Raw genomic sequence first — 24,261 nt, 5'->3', positions numbered from 1 at the left:
AAACCTCTGGCTTGTGGAGCTATTTGCATGTACCCCAGACACACATTTGCCTCCCAGAAACATCTGCTATTTGTATAAAATGATCAGTGACCATTACTTCTCTTTCTGGGATGTCCTGCTTCTTGGTCTGGCTCCTTTTAGAGTCCCTGTGCCCCCAGGCAGCTCATTCCAAGGAGCAAAGCAGTTAGGTAGGATCAAGCTCACTAAGGCATCATGGAGAATTATTGTCCTCTCAGAAATAGAATGAATTTAAACAGCAACAGCAGCAGCATAAACAAAAACCCACCAGGAGAAACAAAGCTCAGCATGAAGGAAATGAAACACTAATGGTGAAATCTGGTGTTAGTGAGGGAGTTCATTGGAGCCCAGTTCTTAGTACCTCTTCAATCTAACCAGTAAGCAAATATTTGTTCCATGACAATTGTTTTTGGAATAAAAACTTTACAATAATTTATTAAATTGAAGAGGAACTTTCTCTGATATTGTACATATTAATTTGTTAGGATTTTCCTATCATTTTTAAGTAAGAGAAAAATGTCTGTTTATTATTAGTAATATGTTGCAATGGACAGTAAGAAATAGTTTGTATTTCTATGTGTATATATAATGTATTGCAGTCAAAGGAAAGCCTATGTAAAATAGACTTTAATATATTGAATGGTCTTGTTTTCTATTTTAAAAGCAGTTTAACAGTAAAACCACATAGAACTTTCTGTTTCCATTGAAAATATTTCACAAGAACATTTAAAACAGTTAATTACAATTAATAATTACAGAAGAATGAAAAAATTTAAAAAGAGCACTTAATATGAACTATTGATACTTTAAGAACACAAGAGGAAAGATTTTAAACAATTTGGAATATTTATTACCTGAATCTTCTTTAAAAATTTTGTTCTTGACTATACAGTAATAAAGTTTGTAAAAGGAATTGCATTTGAACAATTGTGCTTTGGATAGTTTCCTTTAAACAACGGTTTTGTAAAAATTATGCTATTTTTTACCTAAGGGAACTGTACCTTTTAGATTTAAAATAAAAAGGAAAAGAAAAAAAACGTTTTAACAAGCTTTTATCTCAGATACAATAAGATGTTACATTTTTATTCTTGTTGTTCAGTCTCTCAGTCCTCTCTGACTATTTGCAACCCCATGGACTGTGGCACACCAGGCATCCCTGTGCTTCACCATCTCCTGGAGTTTGCTCAAACTCATGTCCATCAAGTAGCTGATGCCATCCAACCGTTTTGTTCTCTGTTGTCCCTTTCTTTTCCTGTCTTCAATCTTTCCCAGCATCAGGGTCTTTTTTAATGAAATGGCTCTATGCATTGGGTGGCCAAAGTATTGAGCTTCAATTTCAGCCATTAGTCCTTCCAATAAATATTCAGGATTGATTTCCTTTAGGATTTACTGGTTTGATCTCTTTGCAGTCCAAGGGACTCTCAAGAGTCTTCTCCAACACCACAGTTCAAAAACATCAATTCTTCAGCACTCAGCTTTCTGTGTGGTCCAACTCTCATATCTGTACATGACTACTGGAAAACCATGGCTTTGACTATATGGACTTTGGTTGGCAAAGTAATGACTCTACTTTTTAATATGTTGTCTAGGTTTGTTATAGCTTTTCTTTCAATGAGCAAGCGTCTTTTATTTTCATGGCTGCAGTCACCATCTGCAGTGATTTTTAGAGCATAAGAAAATAAAGTCTGTCACTGTTTCCCCATTTATTTGCCATGAAGTGATGGTACCAAATGACATGATCTTAGTTTTTTGAATATTGAGTTTTAAGCCAGCTTTTTCACTCTCCTCTTTCACCTTCATCAAGAGGCTGTTTAGTTCTTCTTTGCTTTCTGCCATAAGGGTGATATTATCTGCATATCTGAGGTTATTGGTATTTCTTCCAGATATCTTGATTCCAGCTTGTGCTTCATCAGCCCAGGATTTCACATGATGTACTCTGCATATAAGTTAAATAAGCAGGGTGACAATATACAGCTGTGACATACTCCTTTCCCAATTTTAAATCAGTCAGTTTTTTCATGTCTGGTTCTAACTATTGCTTCTTGACCTGCATACGGGTTTGTCAGGAGGCAGGTAAGGTGGCCTGGCATTCCCATGTCTTGAAGAATTTTCCACAGTTTGTTGTGATCCACACAGTCAAAGGCCTTGGTGTACTCAGTGAAACAGATGTTTTTCTGGAATTCTCTTGCTTTTTCTATGATCCAACACATGTAGTTATGTCCATGGATCCTCTGTCTGTGGAACTACATTTCTGTGCCCCTCCAAAACTGAAAAAAAAAATGTGAAAAAAAAGCAAGTGAGTTTATTTAAAAGCTCTGAGCTATCTTTAAAATTTATAGTTTGAGCTTACAAAATACATCTAAATTCAAGAATTTAAAGTACTTAATTAAAAAAAAAAGAACAACAGACACCCTTATAAGAGCTTGGAAGAATCCTGTAGTTCAGTTCAGTTCAGTTTAGTCCCTCAGTCCTGTCTGATTCTTTGTGACCCCATGGAATGCAGTATACCAGGCTTCCCTGTCCATTATTAACTCTCAGAGCTTGCTCAAACTCATGTCCATCAAGTCAGTGATGCCATCCAACGATCTCATCCTCTGCCATCCCCTTCTTCTCCCACCTTCAATCTCTCCTAGCATCAGGGTCTTTTCCAGTGAGTCAGTTCTTTGCATCAGGTGGCCAAAGTATTGGCGTTTCAGCTTCAACATCAGTCCTTCCAGTGAATATTCAGGACTGATTTCCTCTAGGATTGACTGGTTTGATCTCTTTGGAGTCCAAGAACCCTGTAATATAAAGGAAATATTTCCTGAAAAAGTTGAAAATAAATCCTAGAGCGTGAGTGTCTTGTGGAGTGTTCCTCATGAATACTCAGCCAATTAGTGATGTTCTCTTTTTATATGTGCACTTTTATTTTTCAGAGGGAGTTGACATTTTTGGACTCTTTTTCAAAAATGGAAATAGTTTCACAAAAGTATTATTGTGTCTTCCCAGAGAGATTTTTAAGAGACTGTAACACCCCCTTTTAATTAATCCTGAAAAGACAAGAGCAGGGATTGACAGAATTCTGACCAGCTCACTATCCATGTCCCTGGATCATGTTTTACCCAATGAGCTGCCTCCCCGCCTCATTATGGTTATTGGTGAACAGCCTTCACTGTGGCTCTGAAGGAGTCATTGCCTCACAGCCCTAGTGTCTGTCACACCTTGCTGCCTGACAAAGGCCTTCCTCACTGTGGTGGCACATGTTTATGCCCTTATGCCTCCAGGAACCAGTAGGTGAGCAGGAGGTGCATGTCCCAGGCTCACAGAGGCCCCATCGGCTGCCTCACTGCTTGGTTCTGGAGCCCCTGCAGCAGGTGATCAGAGTGCTGCTGCTGCTGCTGGAATCGCAGAGTTGGGGCTGCAGGCTCCAAGCACCACCCTTATTCTCTTCCTGGCTCTCATCCTAGTTGTAATTACATATTTTTCTGTGTGCTCACTTTTAGTAATGTCTCCACCAGACTCTAAGCTCTATGAGGACAGTATCTGGTGAGTTGTGTTCAGTGGTGTGTGGTTTCTGCTCAGCTCAGTGCCTGGCACTTAGTGAATTTTTAGAAACATTTGTTGAGTAAATCAATAAATGAATAAATGTTCCAGGTGAGACAGGTGAAAACTAGGTGTGAGAAAAGGAGAGGATGGAGAGGGTTTCCTGATGGAGGGGATAATCTGGGGTTGAAAACTGAGTGAATGCTCACAAGGCAGAAAAAACTGAGGAAGGACTCAAAGTGAGGGTCTTTCCAGGCAGAAGGTAAAATGTGACAAGTGAGGCTTAAGGCTCAGAGCTCTGCCCAGCAGTGCTGGTTCCAAATGTTCCTCCAGCTCGGACAGGTGTTGCTATGTTACTCTGTGATTTGAGGTCGTTGGAAGGAGGGGCAGTAAGAAAGGGGGGGGGGGGTGGATTCCAGAGCAGCTGGTTTGACAGGAGAGGAGGGGAGGTACTCCTTCCTGTTTTTACTGGGTGTACTGATCTGAAAAGGCAGGAAGCAAGCCTGTGTTTCTCTTTTTTTAAAAAACATCCTCATTCCTTCCCTGCATATAGGTTCATCAGTGCTATTATTCTAGATTCCATTTGTTGTTGTTCAGTTGCCCAGTCGTGTCTGACTCTTTGTAACCTCATGGACAGCAGCATGCCAGGCCTCCCTGTCCCTCACCATCTCCCAAAGTTTGCTAAAGTTCACATCCATTGCATCGGTGATGCCAACCAGCCATCTCCTCCTCTGATGCCTTCTTTTCCTTCTGTCCCCAATCTTTCCCAGCATCAGGGACTTTTCCAATGAGTCGGCTGTTCCCATCAAATGGCCAAAATACTGGAGTTTTAGCTTCAGTATCAGTCCTTCCAACGAGTATTCAGGGTTGATTTTCCTTAAGATTGACTGATTTGATCTCCTTGCTGTCCAAGGGACTCTCAGGAGTCTTCTCCAGCACCACAGTTTGAAGGCATCAATTCTTTGGCACTCTGCCTTCCTTACAGTCCAGCTTTCACAACCATATATGACCACAGGGAAGACCATAGCCTTAACTATATGGACCTTTGTCAGCAGAGTAATGTCTTTGCTTTTCAACACACTGTCTAGGTTTGTCACAGCTTTCCTGCCAAGAAGCAAACTTCTGATTTTATGGCTGTAGTCACCATCCATAGTGATTTTAAAGCCTAGGAAGAGGAAATCTGTCACTACTTCCACCTTTCCCCCTATACTTGCCATGAAGTAATGGGGCTGGATGCATGATTTTAGTTTTTTTAAAAAATATATTTAGTTTTTTTTTTAATTTTTATTTTTTTATCAAAAGATAGTTGCTTTACAGAATTTTGCTGTTTTCTGTCAAACCTCAATATGAATCAGCCATAGGTATACATATAACCTTTCCCTTTTGAACCTCCCCCCAATTAATATTTAGTTTTAAGCCTGCTCTTTCACTTTCCTTCTGCACCCTCATCAAGAGGTTTTTCTCTTTGCTTTCTGCCATTAGATTGGTGTCATCCACACAAATGAGGTTGTTGATGTTTCTCCCGCCTGTCTTGATTCCTGTAACTCATCCAGCCTGGCATTTCTCATGATGTGCTCAGCATATAAATTAAACAAACAGGGTGACAGCAGACAGCTCTGTCATACTCCTTTCTCAGTCTTGAACGAATCTGTTGTTCCATGCAGTTCTAACTGTTGCTTCTTGACCAACATACAGGTTTCTCAGGAGACAGGTAAGATGGTCTGGTATTCACATCTTTTTAAGAGCTTTCCACAGTTTATTATGATCCACACAGTCAAAGGGTTTGGTATAGTCAATGAAACAGTGGAAAGGAATTCTCTCACTTACTCTGTTGGCAATTTGAACTCTGGTTCTTCTTCCTTTTCTCAACTCAGCCTGGACATCTGAAAGGTCTCAGTTTGCATAATGCTAAAGCCTAGCATGGAAGATTTTAAGCATGACCTTACTAGGATAGGAGATGAGTGCAATGGTCTGATGGTTAGCATATTTTTTAACACTATCTTTCTTGGGAATTGGGATGAGGATTGATATTTACCAGACCTGTGGCCACTGCTGGGTCCTCCAGGCTTGCTGACATATTGAATGCAACACGTTGATGGCATCATCCATTAGGGTTTTAAATAGCTCTAATGGAATTCCATTGCATCCACTAGCTTTGTTAACAGCAGTGTTTTCTAAGGCCCACTTGACTTCACTCTCTAGAAGTAATCTGGTTCATTTAGATTTTTTTGTACAGTTCTTCCATGCATTCTTTCCATCTCTTCTTGATGTCTTCAGTGTCTACTAGATCTCTAACATTTCTGTCCTTTATTGTGACCATCTTTGGGCAAAATGCTCCCTTGATATCTCCAATTTTCCTGAACAGATCTCTAGTCTTTCCCCTTCTGTTGCTTTCTTCTAGTTTTATACACTGTTCATTGAAGGCTTTCTTGTTTCTCCATGCTGTTCTTTGGAAATCTGTGTTTAGTTGGATATACCTTTCCCTTTCTCCCTTGCTTTTCACTTCTCTTCTTTCTCTAGCTATTTATAAGACCTCCTCAGATAACCACTTTTCCTTCTTACTTTTCTATTTCTTTGTGATGGCTTTGTTCACTGTCTCCTGTATAATATTACAGACCTTTGTCCATAGTTCTTCAGGCACACTGTTTTCTTGATCTAATCCCTCAAGTCTATTCATCACCTACACTGCACATTCATAGGGGATTTAAGTCACACCTCACTGGCCTAATGATTTTTCTCTTCACCCAGCTTAGTTAGATTTAAAATATGTCAGAAGATATTTCTTTAAAGCACGAGTGAACATGCCAAGCAGAAAATGGGAAGTTAGGAAAAATTTTTTTCATTAGGACATAGCTAAATTTCCTAAGACAAGAAAAGTTAGCAGGATGGCCCATCTGTGGATCTGGGGAATCACAGATATGACAAAAATTTGCTGAACAGTGTATAGCTTATTTCAGCCTAATAGGTTCAGATGAAACTCAGAAAGGCTATGGAGTAGAAGTAGGGATTTGGGGATATTTTCCAAGAAGGTGCTTTAATTTCCCAGGAGACTAATTTAGTTTTTAGGAAAAGAGTAAAAAAACAAAAACAAAAACTGCCTTATTCTAATTAACATGGAAAGGGAATAGAGATTAGAATGAAAATACCTAATAATATAGCTACTAATAGCATATATTATTTTACCCATAAGCAACTGTGTGACTTCAAGAAAATTGCTTTTTTGTGCTTTAACTGGATGATCAGTTAAAAAGAAAGGTGTTGCTATCTGGTGTAGCCTGTCTTACAATATACTTGTGAAAACAGAGGTGGAATATCAAAGCATTCCCCATGGCAGCTATTACTGGCTTGAGTCTTCTTTTCTATCTTGGGAAGATACAGAAAATCCTCCTTCTGAGTTGCAAAGAGGTAAATACCTTCTCCTAGCACCTGAGAAGAGTCTCCACAGTGACTTAATGTAGGCCAAGTCACTCAGCTTGTGCACAACCACACATCTGCCAAGCCACTAATGGAAGAATGGCAGTTTTATTCAGTGCTAGAAAAGATAGCCGAAAGGTAACTTGGGAGCTCCTGGCTGTCCCTTCTTCTTTTACTCTGAGCTCAGCTTCCTCACTGGGCATAGGTGAGGAAACAAAGATACACATTCAGATACAAGTGGACACAGATATGTACACAGACCCAGGCAGCAATGTGGGGCAAGGATATCTGAGGGGCAATCTTACAGTGAACTGAAAGTCCCTTAGTCATGTCCAACTCATTGTGATCCTATGAACTATAACCCGCCAGGCTTCTCTGACCATGGAATTCTCCAAGCAAGAATACTTGAGCAGGTTGCCATTCCCTTCTCCAGAGGATTTTCCCAACCCTGGAATTGAACTTGGGTCTTCCACATTGCAGACAGATTCTTTACCATATGACCCACCAGGGAAGAAATAAAAGCTGATTCTGAAAGTGCAGTCACTTCTGCCTTTTCTCTTAGTGATTTTGTATTTGGCTGTGTCTCTCATTGAGGTTTGACCTGCCATAGTATTATGCCGCAGAAGGAACAGGACAGATCTCCTGTGGCTTGAACACAGGCCATATCTGCTTCTCAAATGCAGATATGGTCGACCAGATGACTCATTTAGCTTTTTCTTTCCTCTAAAAACAGCAGAAGATTGTTGAACTGGAAGAGAAAATAGTTGTTATAGGACATCAAATAGCATAGCTGCCAGCACATGCACTATTTGGCTCAAGTTGGCAATTCATTTGATAAATTTTATAAACTCTGAAATGCAATGATAAAATTTAAATGAAGTACTGAAATAGCTGGGAGACAAAGGTAGGTTTATACACTTCAGTCTTCTCCCAGCCAATTCAAAACTTGCTTTTCCAAGGCTGAACTTTCTTCCCCAAGAGGCATCAATGACAGACAATTGAAGGTAGATTAAAATCAGTGTGTTTATAAAATACAAGACATAAATCTCATTCTTCTATCACTGATTATTGATTATCACCTAGAAGATGGTGCCTTTGCTCTGTAATATGAAATCAATAAGGAAAATAAACCTAATATAATCTGTAGAATTTCATTCACTTGGTGAAGATTCAATTATTTTAGAGTTACATATCCTAATGAGAGTCAAATGTTCATGATATTTTATCAAACAAATATGGTGAGAAATTTCTGGCTTACTTCATGACATATAAAAGTAACAATAAATACAGTAAGCTTCTATTTTAATAACTAAAATGAAGGAAAAGATTTAATTGTATCACAGCTTTGGAGGGGTTCCTATTAACAGGTTTGATTCCTGCTATCATGCCAGATTTATGCAAGGCAAAATATATTCTATCATCAAAATATGTTGAATCTCCTTGGACAGAACCCAGTTTCCTGTTTCTCAGACATATGGCTATAAAGTATAATGGATTATTTTGGTTTTTAAGAGGTACTTAAAAAGCTACGTTCACAGATAACTCACTTAAAAGAATAGTTCACTTTCTATATAATTAAATATACATTCAAAAAGCTGACCTCTGTCATTTAACACATCTTCATTTCTCATATAAATTGATCATTTATTATCATTTAAAGTAAAAGATATTAAAAATATCTTTTAAAAATATGTAAAATGAAAGTTTAAATATCCCATTTAAAATATCTTCATGACCCAAATAACAACGATGATGTGATTACTCACCTAGAGCCTGACATCCTGGATTGCGAAGTCAAGTGAGCCTTAGGAAGCATTACTACAAACAAAGCTAGTGGAGGTGATGGAATTCCAGTTGAGCTATTCTGAATCCTAAAAGATGATTCTGTGAAAGTGCTGCACTCAATATGCCAGCAAATTTGGAAAAATCAGCAGTGGCCACAAGACTGGAAAAGTCAGTTTTCATTCCAATTTCAAAGACAGGCAATGCCCAAGAATGTTCAAACTACTGCATAATTGCATTTATCTCACAAACTAGCAAAGTAATGTTCCAAATTCTCCAACAGTATGTGAGGCTTCAACAGTAGGTGAACCATGAACTTCCAGATGTTCAAGTGGATTTAGAAAAGGAAGAGGAATCAGAGATCAAATTGCCAACATCCATTGGATAATCAAAAAAGCAAGAGAGTTTCAGAGAAAATCTACTTCTGCTTTATTGACTATGCCAAAGCCTTTGACTTTGTGGATCACAATAAACTGGAAAATTCTGAAAGAGATGGGATCTTAGTATGCAGGTCAGGTGGTCTGGTATTCCCATGCAGGTGTCTGCATCTGTATGCAGGTAAAGAAGCAATAGAACTGGACATGGAACAACAGACTGGTTCCGAATTGGGAAAGGAGTATGCCAAGGCTGTATTTTGTCACCCTGCTTATTTAACTTATATGCAGAGTACATCATGTGAAATGCTGGGTTGGATGAAGCACAATCTGGAGTCAAGGTATCTGGGAGAAATATCAGTAACTTTAGATATGCAGATGACATCATCCTTATGGCAGAAAGTGAAGAACTAGGGAGCCTCTTGATGTAAGTGAGAGAAGAGAGTGAAAAAGTTGGCTTAAAACTCAACATTCAGAAAACTAAGATATGGCATCTGGTCCCATCACTTCATGGCAAAGAGATGGAGAAACAATGGAAACAGTGACAGACTTTATTTTTTTGGGGGGCTCCAAATCACTGCAGATGGTGGCTGCAGCCATGAAATTAAAAGATGCTTGCTCTTTGGAAGAAATACTATGACCAACCTAGACAACATATTAAAAATGAGAGATGTTACTTTACTAACAAATGTCCATCTAGACAAAGCCATGGTTTTTCCAGTAGTCATGTGTGGCTGTGAGAGTTTGACTATAAAGAAAGCTGAGAGCCAAAGAATTGATACTTTTGAACTGTGATGTTGGAGAGGACTCTTGAGAGTCCCCTGGACTGCAAGGAGATCCAACCAGTCAGTTGTAAAGGAAATAAGCCCTGAATATTCTTTGGAAGGACTGATGCTGAAGCTGAAATTCCAATACTTTGGCCACCTGATGTGAAGATCTGACTCACTGAAAAAGACCCTGATTCTGGGAAAGACTGAAGGCAGGAGAAGAAGGGGTTGACAGAGAATGAGATGGTTGGATGGCATCACCTACTTGATGGAGATAAGTTTGAGCAGGCTCTGGGAATTGGTAATGGACAGGGAGGCCTGATGTGCTACAGTCCATAGGGTTGCAAAGAGTTGTACATGACTGAGTGACTGAACTGATTATTTAAAAGGACAGTTGTAATTGACTAATAGAATGCAGCAATAGATAGAAAAAGAAGCTCTGTATTTAAAAATTTTACCAAATACCTGTATTCGTGTGAGCTTAGCTTAGCAAATATTCACATATACATTCATCAAGACATGGAAGTTGCATCCATAAAGGGACTGCTTTCCATCAAATGGTGTTCACCTAAATCTTTAAAGTATATCCAAGAAAGAAGAAGATACACACACACACACACACACACACACACACACACACACACACACATGTATATCTGCCTCATGAGACTTGAAAACATAGTCACTCAGTCATGTTGGACTCTTTGCGGCCCCAGGGACTGTAGCCCACCAGGCCTCAGGCTCCTCTGTCCATAGAATTCTCCAAGCAAAATTACTGGAGAAGGTTGTCATTTCCTTCTTCAGGAGTTCTTCCCCGACCCAGGGATCGAACCCTGGTCCCCCACATTGCAGGCTGATTCTTTTCTATCCCACCCACCAGGGAAGCCCGAAAAGGTAGTAAAGACAGTAAAAACTCAACTCAATGATCACTAATTGGAAGTTGCTTTTTTCCTAGAAAATTCCTTCAAAATGCAAAAACAAATGGGTTTGGTTAGAAACACAGAGTAAAATTAGTTTTCAGTAGTATTTGGCATTAAGTTGTTGCCTTAAAAAGTCCTTGTAAAATAGTCTTATTATGTCTTATCTATATATAGTATCTGTGTATAGATGATTAGAACCCACTGGTCAAGTTACTAATATCAAAAGGGATTATGATAGATTTGAATGACTAGAATTTTTTTAAAGATCAAGGAAGGCTGAAAATAAAAGTATTCATTACATTGGGTCACTTTTTAATGTCAAATGCCAAAGTCCTGGTGTTAGAAATTGACTGAAGCCATTTTGTTTGCTTAAGGATTTCTGGGTACTAGTGGCTACTTATGTTTGGAGCCAGAGGGGATGTAACACTAATAAAATATAGCTGGAAATACAAACATTTATCAACAAGCAAGTAAAACTCTTGGTCTCAGGGAAGTGCCCACTCAGTCTTGCAGCTCTCCTACACAGTGTTGCATGGAACACTTCCTCTGAGGACAATGTAAAAATACTCTGAGGCATAGCAGCCACCTTCTATTCAGGTCAAGCTCAGAATCTTTGTGAAGTGCAGGGACAAAGGACCCAACAGAACCGGGGTTCTAGCTCAGTAAGGCTTCTGGGCTTCATTCATTCAAGGGAGACATACACACTTTCTAGCCAACCACCTATCTTGCCCCCACTTACTCACCAGTACAAAGTTATTTTCTAACAATTCTCTCTGTGAAGAACAAAGATCTGTTATGGATTTTGAAAATAATATTGAAAGAATATGTAGAGGCCCCTCAAGAGCAAGGACTCTTGAATATAGTACTTTACTTTTTTCTTCTCATTGAAGTATAATTGATTTACAAAGTTGTGTTAGTTTCTCGTGTACAGCAAAATGACTGCTATATTTATATATTGTACATTAGGTTAACTAACCTCACATGAGGCAACAATGTTGACATTGATATATTTTTAAAGTGACAATAAAATATCCCTTTTTGTGCTGTTGTCCTTCCCTATTTACTTTGTGTCTCTTTTTCAGTTAACTGTCAACCACATGAGCATGTGACTTATCTCCCCAAATATTTTCTACTTACTGTCAACTGGTTGTTGTTTGGTCGCAAAGTCATGCCTGACTCTTGAAACCCCATGGACTCTAGCCAGCCAAGCTCCTCTGTCCGTGGGATTTCTCAGGCAGGAAAACTGGAATGGGTTGTCATGTCCTACTCCATGTGATATTCTGGACCCAAGAATTGAATCTGTGTCTCCTGTATTGGCAGGTGGGTTCTTCACCACTGGGTTAGAAACTCTCCATACCTTTAAAACAAAAAGCTCCAAAGATATAGTTATGTAGGCAGTGATGTTAAAGGGATAATTCTTTGAGATTTGTTTGGCTGTTGTTATTCTTGAAGGGATGATATAAGTTAGGAAAAATTTGAACAATGCACTGAAGGGGTCATTAAAAGTCTATACAAATACCTTCCTTAATATGTCTAAATCAATATTTTGAAATAATATGAAAGACATTTAATGACAGAATCTCTATTTTGAGTAAATCCTCAGTATTCAGAACACACTGAGAAATGCTGGTAGTAAACTATTCCAGACAGAATGAGGTTGAAAATAAAACTTTCCACGTAAAATCTTTAGAGAAAAGAACCATCTCAAAATATGACAAATTATCTGAAATAATCTTTCTTTCCATATTTTGAACTAATTTTCTGCTTTTCTGTTTCTAGTATATATGAGAGCAATGGGTCATCAATTTCCTTGTAAGAAATCATTTTTCCCTTAGAAAATCTCACTAATGCATATCTATTCCTTCTGCCTCAACAGAATATATAGTCATTAAATATATCTTGAGTTTTAATCTTCAGCGAGGGGTAATCTTCTTTGTGGCTGTACTTGGAATGCCATGGTTCTTAGAGACCACTATATAGTCCTATGGGTGTTAGATGCATCAATCAGCATATAAAGCAAAAATCACATGTGGTAAAGATTACTCTTGAAAATCCTTTAAAATGGCTCCATGTTCGAGAGTGACATACCATATCTCAAAAGCTAAAGCAAGAGAAATCATACTTTAGAGTCGGAACATGTGGCTATTTTGTCAATTGAGTACTAGAGTCTTCTCCAGCGCCACAATTCAAAAATATCAATTCTTCGGTGCTCAAGCCTTCTTTATGGTCCAACTCTCACATCCATACATGACTACAGGAAAAACCTTAGCTTTGACTATGCGCACCTTTGTCGAAAAAGTGATGTCTCTGCTTTTAATATGCTATCTAGGTTTGTCATAGCTTTTCTCCCAAGGAGCTCAGTTCAGTTCAGTCGCTCAGTTGTGTCCTACTCTTTGCGACCCCATCACCAACTCCCAGAGTTCACTCAGACTCACGTCCATCGAGTCAGTGATGCCATCCAGCCATCTCATCATCTGTTGTCCCCTTCTCCTCCTGCCCCTAATCCCTCCCAGCAGCAGAGTCTTTTCCAATGAGTCAACTCTTCGCATGAGGTGGCCAAAGTACTGGAGTTTCAGCTTTAGCATCATTCCTTCCAAAGAAATACCAGGGCTGATCTCCTTCAGAATGGACTGGTTGGATCTCCTTGCAGTCCAAGGGACTCTCAAGAGTCTTCTCCAACACCACACTTCAAAAGCATCAATTCTTCGGCGCTCAGCTTTCTTCACAGTCCAACTCTCACATCCATACATGACCAGTGGTAAAACCATAGCCCTGACTAGACGGACCTTAGTCGGCAAAGTAATGTCTCTGCTTTTCAATATCCTCTCTAGTTTGGTCATAACTTTTCTTCCAAGGAGTAAGCATCTTTTAATTTCATGACTGCAACCACCATCTGCAGTGATTTTGGAGTCTCCCAAAATAAAGTCTGACACTGTTTCCACTGTTTCCCCATCTATTTCCCATGAAGTGATGGGACCAGATGCCATGATCTTCATTTTCTGAATGTTGAGCTTTAAGCAAACTTTTTCACTCTCCTATTCCACTTTCCTCAAGAGGCTCTTTAGTTCCTCTTCACTTTCTGCCATAAGGGTGGTGTCATCTGCATATCTGAGGTTATTGATATTTCTCCTGGCAATCTTGATTCCAGCTTGTGCTTCATCCAGTCCAGCATTTCTCATGATGTACTCTGCATATAAGTTAAATAAGCAGGGTGACAATATACAGCCTTGACGTACTCCTTTTCCTATTTGGAACAGATGGGAAAAACCTATCTGGTTTTCCATGTCCAGTTCTAACTGTTGCTTCCTGACCTGCATATAGGTTTCTCAAGAGGCGGGTCAGGTGGTCTGGTATTCCCATCCCAATGAGCTAGAGTCTTTTAATTTCATGGCTGCAGTCATCATAACTGTGATTTTGAAGCCCAAACTTATTTTGGTTCATTTCAATAAATGTTTTGCAAACACCCGCTATATGTAAAGAGTGAAGGAACTTTGGGGCAAAAAGATGAATACTCCCACAGACTTCAAAACTGATGAACATATGAACAAATAAAAATACAATTTAAGAAAGACTGTGTTAAGGGTTGTAGCTGAACAAAATCTTATTTATTTATTTTTAAATTTATTATTATTTTTTTAATATTTTTATTTTTACTTTATTTTACTTTACAGTACTGTATTGTTTTGCCATGCATTGACATGAATCCACCACGGGTGTACATGAGTTCCCAATCCTGAATCCCCCTCCCACCTCCCACCTCCCACCCCATATCAGCTCTCTGAATCATCCCCGTGCACCAGCGCCAAGCATCCTGTATCCTGTATCGAACATAGACTGGTGATTCGTGTCTTACATGATAGTATACATGTTTCAGTGCCATTCTCCCAAATCATCCCACCCTCTCCCTCTCCAACAGAGTCTAAAAGTCTGTTCTATACATCTGTGTCTCTTTTGCTATCTTGCATAGAAGGTTATCATTACCATCTTTCTAAATTACATATATATGTGTTAGTATACTGTATTGGTGTTTTTCTTTCTGGCTTACTTCACTCTGTATAATCGGCTCCAGTTTCATCCACCTCATTAGAACTGATTCAAATGTATTCTCTTTAATGGCTGAGTAATACTCCATCGTGTATATGTACCACAGCTTTCTTATCCATTCATCTGCTGATGGACATCTAGGTTGTTTCCATGTCCTGGCTATTATAAACAGTGCTGCAATGAACATTGGGGTACATGTGTCTCTTTCAATTCTGGTTTCCTTGGTGTATATGCCCAGCAGTGGGATTGCTGGGTCATATGGCAGTTCTATTTGCAGTTTTTTAAGGAATCTCCACACTGTTCTCCATAGTGGCTGTACTAGTTTGCATTCCCACCAACAGTGTAAGAGGGTTCCCTTTTCTCCACATCCTCTCCACCATTTATTGCTTATATACTTTTGGATCACAGCCATTCTGACTGGTGTGAAATGGTACCTCATTGTGGTCTTGATTTGCATTTCTCTGATAATGAGTGATGTTGAGCATCTTTTCATGTGTTTGTTAGCCATCCGTATGTCTTCTTTGGAGAAATGTCTATTTAGTTCTTTGGCCCATTTTTTGATTGGGTCATTTATTTTTCTGGAATTGAGCTGCATAAGTTGCTTGTATATTTTTGAGCTTAGTTTGTCAGTTCCCTCGTTTGCTATTATTTTCTCCCATTCCAAAGGCTGTCTTCACCTTGCTTATAGTTTCCTTTGTTGTGCAGAAGCTTTTAATTTTAATTAGATCCCATTTGTTTATTTTTGCTTTTATTTCCAGTATTCTGGGAGGCGGATCATAGAGGATCGTGCTGTGATTTATGTCGGAGAGTGTTTTGCCTATGTTCTCCTCTAGGAGTTTTATAGTTAAAAATATGGAATGCTTCACGAATTTACGTGTCATCCTTGTGCAGGGGCCATGCTTATCTTCTCTGTATCATTCCAGTTTTAGTATATGTGCTGCCGAAGTGAGCACCAAAATATTTTTTTTTAAAATATAAATTTATTTATTTTAATTGGAGGCTAATTACTTTACAATATTGTATTGGTTTTACCATACATCAACATGAATCTGCCACGGGTGTACAAATGTTCCCCATCCTGAACCCCTCTCCCACCTCCCTCCCTGTACCATCCCTCTGGGTCATCCCAGTGCACCAGCCCCAAGCATCCTGTATCCTGCATCGAACCTGGACAAAATCTTCTTCCAGCATACTTTAGTCAGTAAAGAATCTGCCTGCAATGCAGGAGACCTGGGTTTGATTCCTGGATCGGGAAGATCCTTTGGAGAAAGAAATGATAACCCACTCCAGTATTCTTGCCTGGAGCATTCCATAGACAGAGGAGTCTGGCAGGCTACAGTCCATGGGGTCGCAAGAGCTGGACACAACTTAGCAATTAAACCACCACCACAAAATCCTCTTAATTACCTAGTGTGTCCTGTCCTCAATACTCAGTCGTTTCTGATTCTTTGTGGCCCCATGGACTGCAGTTTGACAGGCTTCTCTGCCGTTGGAATTTTCCAGGCAAGAATACTGGAGTGTGGTGCCATTTTCTACTCCAGGAGATATTCCTGTCCCTGGGATTGAACCCCCATCTCTGTGTCTCCTGCATTGACAGGCATATACTTTACCACTAGTGGCACGTGGTGTGAGTTGTTTTACAAATCTCCTTCCCTGTCCACTGATGGTCCTCTCAGTCAGGCAGGGCCAATCATCATCTCTCACTCAACTTACTTGGAGGTGGGGCCTTGTATGTGCCAGAGCTGTTCTGTGTTCTCTGGGACACATCAATGAGTCAAACAGAGAAACATTCCCTGTTTCTGGGAAGCTCACATACTAAATGGGTTTCAAGAGTCATAACAAACAAATCAGCAAATTATTTAGTATGTTAAAAATGTGGCAATTATTATAGAGGAAAAATTAAGAGCCTGACCAAGGGTCTCTGGAATGCAGGGCTACAGGGCTGCAGGGCTACAGGTTGTGTGGAGGTTGCTTGAATTTTACATGGGGTGCTCAGAGAAGGCCTCTTGGGAAGTGGGTAATTCAGCAGAGACTTGGAGGAGTAACACTGGGGTAGAGAGTTCCTGGCAGAGGGACCAGGCTGAGACCCCAGGCTGAATCAGTTCAGTTCGGTCCCTCAGTTGGGTTTGACTCTTTGCAACCCCATGGACTGCAGCACACCAGGCTTCCCTGTACTTCACCAACTCCCAGAGCTTGCTCAAACTCATGTCCATTGAGTTGGTGATGCCAGGCAAACATCTCATTCTCTGTCGTCCCCTTCTCCTCCTGCCTTCAATATTTCCCAGCATCAGGGTCTTTTCAAAAGAGTCAGTTCTTTGCATCAGGTGGCCAAAGTATTGGAGTTTCAGCTTTAGCATCAGTCCTTCCAGTGAATATTCAGGACTGATTTCCTTTAGGATTGACCAGTTTGATCTCCTTGTAGTCCAAGGAACTCTCAAGGATCTTCTCCAACACCACAGTTCAAAAGCTTCAGTTCTTTGGCTCTCAGCTTTCTTTATAGTCAAACTCTCACATCCTTACATGACTACTGGAAAAAGCATAGCTTTGACAAGATGGACCTTTGGTGGCAAAGTAATGGCTCTGCTTTTTAATATGCTGTCTAAGTTGGTCATAGCTTTTCTTCCAAGGAGCAAGCATCTTTTAATTTCATGGCTGCAGTCACCATCTGCAGTGATTTTGGAGCTCCCCTCCTGAAATAAAGTTCATCACCCTTTATGTTGTTTCCCCATCTATTTGCCATGAAGTGATGGGATCAGATGCCATGATCTTAGTTTTCTGAATGTTGTTTTCTTTATGTTTCTTTTTATATTATTAAAATAAATTACTTTATGAAGAGTTAACACCTATCCTACTCAAACTCTTCCAGAAAATTGCAGAAGAATGGAAACTTCCAAACTCATTCTATGAGGCCACCATCACCCTAGTACCAAAACCTGACAAAGATACTACAAGAAAAGAAAACTACAGGCCAATATCACTGATGAACATAGATGCAAAAATCCTCAACAAAATTCTAGCAATCAGAATCCAACAACACATTAAAAAGATTGTACACCATGACCAAGTGGGCTTTATCCCAGGGATGCAAGGATTCTTCAACATCTGCAAATCAATCAATGTAATTCACCACATTAACAAATTGAAAAATAAAAGCCATATGATTATCTCAATAGATACAGAGAAGGCCTTTGACAAAATTCAACATCCATTTATGATAAAAACTCTCCAGAAAGCAGGAATAGAAGGAACATACCTCAACATAATAAAAGCTATATATGACAAACCCACAGCAAACATTATCCTCAATGGTGAAAAATTGAAAGCATTTCCCCTAAAGTCAGGAACAAGACAAGGGTGCCCACTTTCACCACTACTATTCAACATAGTTCTGGAAGTTTTAGCCACATCAATCAGAGCAGAAAAAGAAATAAAAGGAATCCAAATTGGAAAAGAAGAAGTAAAACTCTCACTGTTTGCTGATGACATGATCCTCTACAGAGAAAACCCTGAAGACTCTACCAGAAAATTACTAGAGCTAATTAATGAATATAGTAAAGTTGCAGGATATAAAATCAACACAGAAATCCCTTGCATTCCTATACACTAATAATGAGAAAGTAGAAAAAGAAATTAAGGAAACAATTCCATTCACCATTGCAACAAAAAGAATAAAATACTTAGGAATATATCTACCTAAAGAAACTAAAACCTATATATAGAAAACTATAAAACACTGATGAAAGAAATCAAAGAGGACACTAATAGATGGAGAAATATACCATGCTCATGGATCGGAAGAATCAATATAGTGAAAATGAGTATACTACCCAAAGCAATTTACAAATTCAATGCAATCCCTATCAAGCTTCCAGCGATATTTTTCACAGAACTAGAACAAATAATTTCAAGATTTGTATGGAAATACAAAAAACCACGATTAGCCAAAGCAATCTTGAGAAAGAAGACTGGAACTGGAGGAATCAACCTGCCTGACTTCAGGCTCTACTACAAAGCCACAGTCATCAAGACAGTATGGTATTGGCACAAAGACAGAAATATAGATCAATGGAACAAAATAGAAAGCCCAGAGATAAATCCACACACAAATTACTTTATTTTAATTGGAGGCTAATTACTTTACAATATTGTAGTGGTTTTTGTTATACATTGACATGAATCAGCCATGGATGTACATGTGTCCCTCATCCTGAAACCCTCTCATCTCTCTCCCCATCCCATCCCTCTGGGTTGTCCCAGTGCACTGGCTTTGAGTGCCCTGTTTCATGCATCAAACTTGTACTGGTGATCTATTTCACATATGGTAATATACATGTTTCAATGCTATTCTCTCAAATCATCCTACCCTCATCTTCTCCCACAGAGTCCAAAAGTCTTGTCTTTATATCTGTGTCTCTTTTGCCATCTCACATATATGGTCATCATTACCATCTTTCTAAATTCCATATATTTGTGTTAATATACTGTATTGGTGTTTTTCTTTCTGACTTACTTCACTCTGTATAATAGGCTCCAGTTTCATCCACCTCATCAGAACTGATTCAATTGTGTTCTTTTTAATAGCTGAGTAATATTCTATTGTGTATATGTATCACAGCTTTCTCACACATTTGTCTGCCAAATGGACATCTAGGTTGCTTCCATGTCCTAGTTATTGTAAACAGTGCTGTGATAAACATTGGGGAACATGTGTCTCTTTCAATTCTGGTTTCCTCAGTGTGTATGCCCAGCAGTGGGTTTGCTGGGTTGTATTGGCAGTTCTACTTCCAGTTTTTTCAGGAATTGCCACACTGTTCTCTATAGTGGCTGTAGTACTTTGCCTTCCCACCAACAGTGTAAGAGGGTTCACTTTTCTCCGCATCCTCTCCAGCATTTATTGCTTGTAGACTTTCTGACAGGCATGAGATGGTACCTCATTGTGGTTTTGATTTGCATTTCTCTAATAATGAGTGATGTTGAGCATCTTTTCCTGTGTTTGTTAGCCATCTGTGTGTCTTCTTTCGAGAAATGTTTGTTTAGTTCTTTGGCCCATTTTTTGATTGGATCATTTATTTTTCTGGTATTGAGCTGAATGAGCTGTCTGTATATTTTTGAGATTAATTCTTTGTCAGTTGCTTCGTTTGCTATTATTTTCTACCATTCTGAAGGCTGTCTTTTCACCTTGCTTATAGTTTCCTTTGTTGTGTAAAAGCTTTTAAGTTTATTTTTGCTTGTTATTTCCATTATTCTTGGAGGTGGGTCATAGAGGATCCTGCTGTGATTTATGTCAGAGAGTGTTTTGCCTATGTTTTCCTCTAGGAGTTTTATACTTTCTGGTCTTACATTTAGATCTTTAATCCATTTTGAATTTATTTTTATGTATGGTGTTAGAAAGTGTTCTAGTTTCGTTCTTTTACAGGTGGTTGACCAGTTTCTCCAGCACCACTTGCTAAAGAGATTGTCTTTTCCCCATTGTATATTCTTGCCTCCTTTGTCAAAGATAACATGTCCATAGGTGCATTGATTTATCTCTGGGATTTCTATTTTGTTCCATTGATCTATATTTCTGTCTTTTTGCCAGTACCATACTGTCTTTAAAAAAAATTAATTGGAGGCTAATTACTTTACAATATTGTGGTGGTTTTTGCCATACATTCACACAAATCAGCCATGGGTCATACTGTCTTGATGACTGTAACTTTGTAGTAGAGTCTGAAGTCAGGCAGGTTGATCCCTCCAGTTCCATTCTTATTTCTCAAGATTGCTTTGGCTATTCAAGGTTTTTTGTGCTTCTATACAAATATTAAAATTATTTGTTCTAGTTATGTGAAAAATACTGTTGGTAGCTTGATAGGGATTGCATGGAATCTATAGATTGCTTTGGGTAATATACTCATTTTCACTATATTGATTCTTCCGATCCATGAACATGGTATATTTCTCCATCTATTTGTGTCATCTTTGATTTCTTTCATCAGTGTTTTACAGTTTTCTGTATATAGGTCTTTTGTTTCTTTAGGTAGATTTATTCCTAAGTATTTTATTCTTTTTGTTGTAATGGTGAATGGAATTGTTTCCTTAATTTCTCTTTCTGTTTTCTCATTGTTTGTGTATAAGAATGTATGGGATTTCTGTGTATTAATTTTATATCCTGCAACTTTCTTATGTTCATTAATAAGCTCTAGTAATTTTTTCTTGGTGTCTTTAGGGTTTTCTATGTAAAGGATCATGTCATCTGCAAACAGTGAGAGTTTTACTTCTTTTCCAATCTGGATTCCTTTTATTTCTTTTTTTCCTCTGACTGCTGTAGCTAAAACTTCCAAAACTACGTTGAATAGTAGTGGTGAGAGTGGGCACCCTTGTCTTGTTCCTGACTTTAGGGGAAATGCTTTCAGTTTTTAACCATTGAGGATAATGTTTGCTGTGGGTTTATCATATATAGCTTTTATTATGTTGAAGTATGTTCCTTCTATGCCTGCTTTCTGAGGGTTTTTTTTATTATCATAAATGGATGTTGAATTTTGTCAAAGGCTTTCTCTGTATCTATTGAGATAATCATATGGTTTTTATCTTTCAATTTGTTAATGTGGTGTATCACATTGATTGACTTGTGAATATTGAAGAATCCTTGCATCCCTGGGATAAAGCCCGCTTGGTCATGATGTATGATCTTTTTAATATGTTGTTGGATTCTGTTTGCTAGAACTTTGTTGATGATTTTTGCATCCATGTTCATCAGTGATATTGGCCTGTAGTTTTCTTTTTTGTGGCATCTTTGTCTGGTTTTGGTATTAGGGTGATGGTGGCCTCATAGAATGAATTTGGCACCTTACCTTCCTCTGCAATTTTCTGGAAGAGTAGGATAGGTGTTAGTTCTTCTCTAAATTTTTGGTGGAATTCACCTGTGAAGCCATCTGGCCCTGGGCTTTTGTTTGTTGGATGATTTTTTTATTACAGTTTCGATTTCTATGCTTGATGGGTCTGTTACGATTTTCTATTTCTTCCTGGTTCAGTTTTGGAACATTATACTTTTCTAAGAATTCGTCCATTTCTTTGAAGTTGTCCATTTTATTGGTGTATAGTTGCTGATAGTAGTCTCTTATAATCCTTTGTATTTCTGTGTTGTCTGTTGTGATTTCTCCATTTTCATTTCTAATTTTGGTGACTTGATTCTTCTCCGAGTCTGGCTAATGTTTTGTCACTTTTATTTATCTTCTGAAAGAACCAGCTTTTAGTCTTGTTGACTTTTGCTATAGTCGCCTTTATTTCTTTTTCACTTATTTCTGCCCTAATTTTAAAGATTTCTTTCCTTCTACTAATCCTGGGGTTCTCCATTTCTTCTTTTTCTAGTTGCTTTAGGTGTAAAGTTAGGTTATTTATTTGAATCTTCTCTTATTTCTAGAGGTAAGCTTGTATTGCTATGAACCTTCCCCTTAGCACTGCTTTTACGGAATCCCATAGGTTTTCAGTTGTCATGTTTTCATTTGTTTCTATGCTTATTTTGGTTTCTTTTTTGATTTATTCTGTGATTTTCTTGGTTATTATGAAGCGTGTTGCTTAGCATCCATATGTTTGTATTTTTAACAGTTTTTTCCATGTAGTTGACATCTAATCTTACCATACTGTGATCAGAAAAGATGCTTGAAATAATTTCAAAAAATTTTTTTCAATTTATCAAGGCTAGATTTATGGCCCAGGCTGTAATCTATCCTGGATAATGTTCCATGTGCACTTGAGAAAAAGGTGAAATTCATTTTTGGCAGGTGAAATGTCCTATAGATATCAGTTAGGTCTAACTGATCCATTGCATAATTTAAAGTTTGTGTTTCCTTGCTAATATTCTGTTTGGTTGATTTATCCATAGGTGTGAGTGGGGTATTAAAGTCTCCCACTATTATTGTGTTACTGTTAATTTCCCCTTTCATACTTGTTAGCATTTGCCTTACATATTGTGGTGCTCCTATGTTGCGTGCACATAGAATTATAATTGTTTTTTTTTTTTTTTTGGCTCCTCCTTTTATATGTTTTTGCCTTCACCTGGGCCTGCCCTATGCAAATTGGGCTTAGCCAGGAGTGCTGTTCGTTCTACCTGAAGTCTTCACTCTGGTCCTTGGACCTTCCTTTGACCTTCCTTGTTTTTTAGCCACCACCATTTTGGACTCCATTTCCCTAAGAGATGGGAAGCCCAATTCGTTGGGAATAGGGGTGTCGAGGTCTTTCTGGCTACTTCCTGCTAAAGTGGGGCAGTGAGGGGTGTTGGGCCTCCCCCTCTTGCTAGTCTCAAGCCTCAGAGTCCTTATAGCGGTGTCCATCTAAGGGTGTGATAATTTTCGTGGTCAGCTGTAGCTTTATATCTTTGTTGAACTGGCACTGCATGTTGTAGCTTGTTGACAGGTGTATTGAGTGTCCTCTTCTGTCTTCTTCCATGGCTTGACTCATGAGTAGTGAATCTAGGAGTCATGTCCTGGTACCTTGACTGCTGGTGGCAGAGGCTTAGCCTCTATGGTCTCAAAATTGGAGACTACTGCATACCCGGCTCTTCTTTTTCCATCCAAGACAAAGCTGCTTCCATCAGTGTACCAGATTTCCTCAGGATTGGTCAGAGGATCTTCTGACAATCCCTCTCAGGGTTTTGTCCAGTGGTCCAAGGTTTCTTAACCAGAGGTCTTCTGGGATCTGAGACTGGGCCACGTGAGCTTTCTGCCGAGTTTGTTTTTCTCTGTCCCGGTTTCCAGCACGATGGGCCTTCCCCTGTGCTGGGTTTCTTCGCCTTCCGCTTCTAGCATGGGAGCTTCGCTGAGTTGGGCTCCTGCTGTGCTTGGCCTCTTCCACGTGGAGGTTGTTTCAGCCTGGTTACATCTGAGTCACGGCACCATAGATGTCACACGAGTGTGTGTTCCTCAGTTCTTTGTCTCGTCACAACAAAGATTTGGAGCAATGGACATTAGAGCCCTCGGCGCGTCACAGCTCTCGGGTCTTGGACAAACCGTGTTATAGCTCTTAGGCAAATCAGTGTTATAGCTCTGTTTTATTTAGAAGATAGCAGGAGAATCCATCCTTGAAGCGTGAGGGCATGCCAACCCAAAGATTTGAAGGGAAGAGAGTGGAGGAGCACATGGGAGGGGGGAGAGAGAGAGGGAGAGAGAGAGAAAGAGCGCACGCATGGGGGAGAGGAAGAGAGAGAGAGAGCACGCACACAGGACAGAGAGAGAGAGAGAGAGCACACTCACGCGGGAGAGAGAGAGAGAGAGCACACTCACGCGGGGGAGAGAGAGAGAGAGAGCACACTCACGCAGGAGAGAGAGAGAGAGAGCACACTCACGTGGGAGAGAAAGAGAGAGCACACGCATGTGGGAGAGAAAGAGAGAGAAAGAGAGAGAGCACACACGCAGCAGAGAGAGAGAGAGAGCACACGCATGCGGG

At 39.3% G+C, this 24,261-nt stretch overlaps 1 non-coding gene across 1 annotated transcript; it reads right to left on the bottom strand.

Moving 5' to 3' along the window:
* Positions 1 to 15,687: 15,687 nt before the first annotated feature.
* LOC120861210 lies at positions 15,688 to 15,794 on the bottom strand. The gene has a single exon (XR_005720509.1). It is a non-coding gene; the product is annotated as a U6 spliceosomal RNA (small nuclear RNA).
* Between the last annotated feature and the right edge of the window lie 8,467 nt (positions 15,795 to 24,261).

Source organism: Oryx dammah, unplaced genomic scaffold (genome assembly GCF_014754425.2).
Source record: "Oryx dammah isolate SB20612 unplaced genomic scaffold, SCBI_Odam_1.1 HiC_scaffold_11229, whole genome shotgun sequence".
Lineage (NCBI taxonomy): Eukaryota > Metazoa > Chordata > Mammalia > Artiodactyla > Bovidae > Oryx > Oryx dammah.
Note: the sequence above shows the minus strand (reverse complement) of the source record. Positions and strands in the feature narration are given on the sequence as shown.